Below are 6,000 nucleotides of genomic sequence, written 5' to 3'. Positions count from 1 at the left end.
AACTGCCTATTCATATTCTTTGACCATATATCAATTGGGGAATGACTTGTAGTCTTATAAATTTGATTCAATTCTCTCTATATTTTAGAAATGACACTGAGACACTGGTTGTAAAAATTGTTTCCCAGCTTTCTACTTCCCTTCTAATCTTGGTTGCATTGCCTTTGTTTGTACAAAGACTTTTCAATTTAATGTAATCAAAATTATTCATTTTGCATTTCATAATGTTCTCTATCTATTGTTTGGTCATAAATTATTCAGTTCTTCATAAATCTCACAGATAAACTACTCCTTGCTCTCTTAGTCTGCTGATAGTATCAGTCTTTATATCTAAATTGTGTGCCCATTTTGACTTAATCTTGATATATGGTGTAAGATGGTGGTCTATGCCTAGTTTCTGCCATACTAGTTTCTTGCCAGAAAAACCTGGCAAGTGTGGCTGGTGGTGAGTGCCTTACAATCTTTGCTCTTTGGTTTGTTGTGCTTTTTAAAACAAAACAAAACACATTCTGGTACTCATTTCCAGTAAGTTGAAATGAGTGTCTCTTTTGGGAATACAGGATGGGGACAGAGATTTTGATTCAAAATCACTTTTTCCTGAGTTGGGAAAAAGATAAGTTGGTGCCTTTCTTCATTATTTTGCTCACCCTAGGTCTAATGACCTTAATATACTCTGTGACCTTGGGTAAGTCACTTGAATCTTCCTTGCCTCAGTTTCTTCTTATGAAATAATTGGATCAGGCTAGGTGTTCTTCAATATACTACCCACCTCTAACATCCTATGACCCTATAAAATATCCTCAAAGGTTCAACTCTAATACCATATCCTCCATGAAGTGTAAAATGGCTAGACTCAAAAAGTAGTTAGTCCTGAATGCTTCTGTGTCATATCTATCCAACTTGTAGATGACTCAAAACTGGAAGGCAGAAATACCCATTGGATGATAGAAATCAGGCTTCAAAAAATTCCCAAGAGTACAGAAGACTCTGCTGAATTGAATAAAATGAAATTTGATAGTGATAAGTATAAAATCTTAAAACTGTTGAAAAATGAATTTCAAAAGTACAAGATGGCAGAGACATATCTAGCTGTATTTAGGGTCCTCTAGGGTGCTTTAGCACTCTTGAGAAACATCATACCAACACTGTTGTATCCATTCTCTGTTGGCTGTCCCTGAGTCAACTTCTGTCCATGTCACTTCAAAATCTAAGTTGCTTGGTAGGTTGTTAGTACATCTATATTGGTTTCTTCCAACATCTTCTTTTTTTTTTCCTCTTCAATGGAGTTGTCTTACTTTGTGTCTTTAGAGTTTCATTCTTTGATGTGTTTTTGAGTTGACTCTGTAGGGTTTTCCAAATAAACCATCAAATCATTTAAAGAAAGTGATAGTTTTGTTTCCTCATTGCCCATGCATATCTTTCAATATCTTTTTCTTTTCTTGTTGCTATAGTCAGCATTTCAAATACTATACTGACTAATAATGGTGATAACACACTAGTTTCACTCCTGATCTTACTGGAAAAACTTCTAGCTTATCGTCATTACAGATAACATTTGCTCTTGGTTTTAAATAGATTCTACTTCTCATTATAAGGAGAGCATCATCTATTCCCATTTCTAGTTTATTTTTTAAAATAAGAATAGGTTCTATATTTTTTCAATTCTTCTTTTAACAATTCTTGACATTGTCAATTCTTTCGGTATCTATTTAAATAATTATATGATTTTTGTTAATATGATCGATTATGTTATAGTTTTCTTAATATTGCACCAGTGCATTCCTCATATAAATCTAGCCTGGCCACAGTGTGTGATCTTTGTGATATATTGCTATAATCTTGTTGCTCGTGTTTTATTTAATTTTTTTTGCATCATTATCCATTAGGGAAATTGGTCTATAGTTGTCCTTGTCTGTTATGACTCTCCCTGGTATAGATATCAAGACCATGTTTGAGTCATAGAAAGACTTTGGTAGGACTCTTTTACCTATTTTTTGTTCAAACAGTTTATGTAGTATTGGAGTTAACTATTCATTAAATGCTTGGCAGAATTTGCTAAATCCATCTGGTCTTGGCATTTTTTTCCCTTAGGGAGTTCATTTATAGCTTATTCAATTTCTTTTTCTATGAAAGTGTTATTTAAATATTCTATTTCCTATTCTGTCAATCTGGGTAATTTATATTTTCATAAATATTCATACATTCCATTAGATTGTCAGTTTTATTGGCATATCATCAGTTAAAATAACTCCTAATAATTGCTTTTATTAAATCTTCAATGGTTGTAAGTTTACCTTTTTCATTTTTAATTCTAGTAATTGAGTTTTTTCTTTCTTTTTAAAAACCAAATTAGCCAATAGTCTATTTTATTTTTAAACAGCTTTTAGTATTATTTATTAATTCAATTTTTTAAACTTACCATTTTGTTCACCTCTCCTTTGGTTTTCAGGGTTTCTATTTTATGGGTTTTAATTTTTATTTTTCTATTTTTTTCATTGTTTGCTCAATTTGTTGATCTGATCTTTCTTTCTTTCATTGGAATTAATATTTAGAGATTTAAAATTTCCAGTAAGTACTGCTTTGGCTATATCTCATAAATTTTGGTGTGTTGACTCATTGTTATCATTATCTTTAATGAAATTATTGATTTTTTTTCTACAATTTGTTCTTTTGTCCACCCATTCTTTAAGGTTAAGTTATTTAGTTTTTAATTAATTTTTAATCTATAATTCAAAGGCCCTTTATTGAATATAATCTTACTGCACCATGGCAGAAAAGTATGCGTTTTATATTTCTGCTTTTCTGCATTTGCTTGTGAGGTTTTAATGTCCTAATATGAAGGAACCATGTACAGCTAAGAGATCAGTGTATTCCTTTCTATTTACCATTCAATATTCTCCAAAGATATATCTAACTTTTCTAAAGTTCCATTCATCTCTTTAACTTCTTTTGTGTTCATTTTATGATTAGATTTATCTAGGTCTGAGAGGGGTAAATTGAGGTACCCAACTATTATAGTTTTACTCTTTCCTCCTGTAGCTCATTTAACTTTTCTTTTAAGTATTTAGATGCTATGCCATATGTTCAGAATTGGAATCAATTTATTTTTGTCTATGGTACATTTTAGCAAAATGTTGTTTCCATGTTTATTGCTTTTAATTAGGCTTGTTTTTCTTTTGCTGCATCTGAGATCATATTTGTCACTCTTGTTTGTTTGTCTGTTTTGATTCAGCTGAAGCATAATAGATTCTGATTCAATTCCTTATTTTAACTTTACTGTTTCAAGTGTGTTTCTTGTAAACACCATGTTGTTAGATTCTTATTTTTAATCTACTCACTTATCCTCTTCTGTTTTATGGGCAAGTTCATCCCATTCAGATTTACAGTAATGATTGCTATGTATTTCCCTCAATTCTTTCCTCCTCGTCCTCCTCATTGTCGTCGTCGTCGTTGTTCTTCTTCTTCTTCTTCTTCTTCTTCTTCTTCTTCTTCTTCTTCTTCTTCTTCTTCTTCTTCTTCTTCTTCTTCTTCTTCTTCTTCTTCTTCTTCTCCTTCTCCTCCTCCTCCTCCTCCTCCTCCTCCTCCTCCTCCTCTTTATTTTTGTAAACATTGTCCTCTCTTTAAGAGTATGTTTTACTTATGGCCACTGCCTCTCCTAATCTACCCTCCTTCTAATTACCCTTATTCCTTTACTTCTTCTCTTAATCCCTTTTCCTTTTACTTTCCTGTTGGGAAAGATGAATTTATATACCCAACTCTGTGTGTGTTCACTCTTACTTCCTTGAACCAGTTCAGATGAAAGTGAGGTTCAAGTGTTGCCCACTCCCTCCCCTCCATTAGTATAAACTCTTCCTTATGTGAGATATGTAAGAATTATTCTCCCTTCCTCTCTTCCCCAAGTGAACAACTCTTTCCCACTCCTCCATTATTTTTTTGAAATCAACCAAACATAATAGGATCACACTGAGGCCTTCTGTTCAATCATACAATTCTAATTGTATGTGGTTACATGTATCATCTTCCCAGACAAGAATGTAAACAATTTAACCTTGTTTAGTTCTTTATGATCTCTCATTCTTGTTTACCTTTTTATATTTCTCTTGAGTCTTGTGTTTCAATATTAAACTTTTTATTTAGTTCTGGTATTTTGATCAGGAATGCTAGAAACTCTTCTATTTCATTAAAAATCTATTTCCCCCCTCCTCTGGATGATTAGACTCAGTTTTGTTGAGGAGGTATTCTTGGTTGTATTCCTAGGTACTTTACCTTCTAGAATATCATATTCCAGGACATCCTTCCCTTTAAAAAGGGAACTGCTAAATTTTGTGTGATCCTGATTGTGACTCCATAACATTTTAACTATTTCTGGCCACTTGCACTATTTCTCCTTGACTTAGGATCTCTGGATTTTGGCTGTGATGTTCCTGGGAAGTTTTTTTTCTCCCAGAAAAATGAATGGATTCTTTCAATTTCTACAGTATCCTCTGGTTCTAAGATATCTGGGCAGCTTTTCCCTAAAATTTCTTGAAATATGATGTCTAGGCTCTTTTTTTGTTGTTGTTGTTCATGGCTTTCAGGCAGTCTAATAATTCTTAAATTGTGTCTCTTCTATCTATTTTCCAGGTCAATAGTTTTTCCTGCAAGATATCTCACAGTTTCTTTTATCTTTTCATTGTTTTGACTTTCTATTCTTTTTTTTTTTTAAAGCAATCGGGGTTAAGTAATTTGCTCAAGGTTACACGGCCAGTTATTTCTGGGTGTGGTGCTAAGTATCTGAGCCTGGATTTGATCCCCAGGTCATCCCAACACTAGAACTGGTGCTTTTACTCACTGAGCCCCTAAACAATTGGGGTTAAGTAACTTGCTCAAGGTTACACGGCCAGGTGTTTCTGGGTGGGTGCTAAGTGTCTGAGCCTGGATTCGATCCCAGGTCATCCCAACTCTGGGGCCGGTGCTCTTACTCGCTGTGCTACTTGGATGCCCCTTTCTATTCTTTCTTGATGCCTCACGGAGTCATTAGCTCAGTTTGAGGGACTACAAGTTTGTTCACTGCCCTTCTGGTCTGAGCTCTGCTAGCTGGGTCTGTTGACTTGTGTATAGTTGAGTTTTAATAGACTGTTGGTGGATTCAGTCACTGTTAGTCCACTGGGGGCATTCTACAGGTTCAGAGTAACTGAACTACTGGCTTCCCTTTGATCTTGATCTCCTGCCCTGGTTATTCCACTTCAGGTTAATATGATGGGCCCAAAAGTTAGAGCTGAATCACCATTCTGCTCCTGGGATTAGAACCACACAGGCAATTTCATGGAGCTTCTTCTGTGCTTAGCACTTAGCTGGGGCACCATTTGCTCTCTGTTGCTTCTTTCTGCCCCCCATCTGGGACTGAGAACTGGTCAATGTGTGACAAAACTGCTAAACGGAACCTGTTATTACTCCTAGTGCTAGTTCAGGGGTCCCATGGGCTCTCTTTCTGTCCCAGTGCTTCTTGTCTTCATGCCCTGTCTTAGCTCTTTTTCTATCCCTGGGTGCTGTCCCTATCCCTGCCACCACTGACATCAAGCAATCCTGATCAGTCCAAACCCCAGTGTCAGCAGACCTCTCTGTATTTCCAAACTACCCTTAGGAAAAATGACTCACTGTGACTTTTTCTTGGCTTTCCCATTCAGACTTAAGTCTGGATCATTTTCTAGGTTATGGTGGAGGAGGTATGCTAGGAGCTAAGGCAAAAGTGTTTTCTCTCAGTCACCATCTTGTCTTCCTCCCTAGAGTTTCATTCATGAGAATTCTTCATCCCTCCTGGACTGTCTTCCCTTATAGCACATTAGTTGGTGGGAGAAGTTATTGTTGAAATATTCTCTTCCAATATCTGGGGTATGTGTCAGATTGTGAATATGTAACACAGGTGGCTTTGGAAGCAGACATCCTGATTCTCCTGTCTTATTTCTCTCTGGGCTGGAATTGGTTTGCTCATCTAAATGGTCAGGGATTCCCAGCAGAGTG

Source organism: Petaurus breviceps, unplaced genomic scaffold (assembly GCF_028583685.1).
Source record: "Petaurus breviceps papuanus isolate PSGF00001 unplaced genomic scaffold, PetGlider_PUasm1.0 208, whole genome shotgun sequence".
Lineage (NCBI taxonomy): Eukaryota > Metazoa > Chordata > Mammalia > Diprotodontia > Petauridae > Petaurus > Petaurus breviceps.
Note: the sequence above shows the minus strand (reverse complement) of the source record.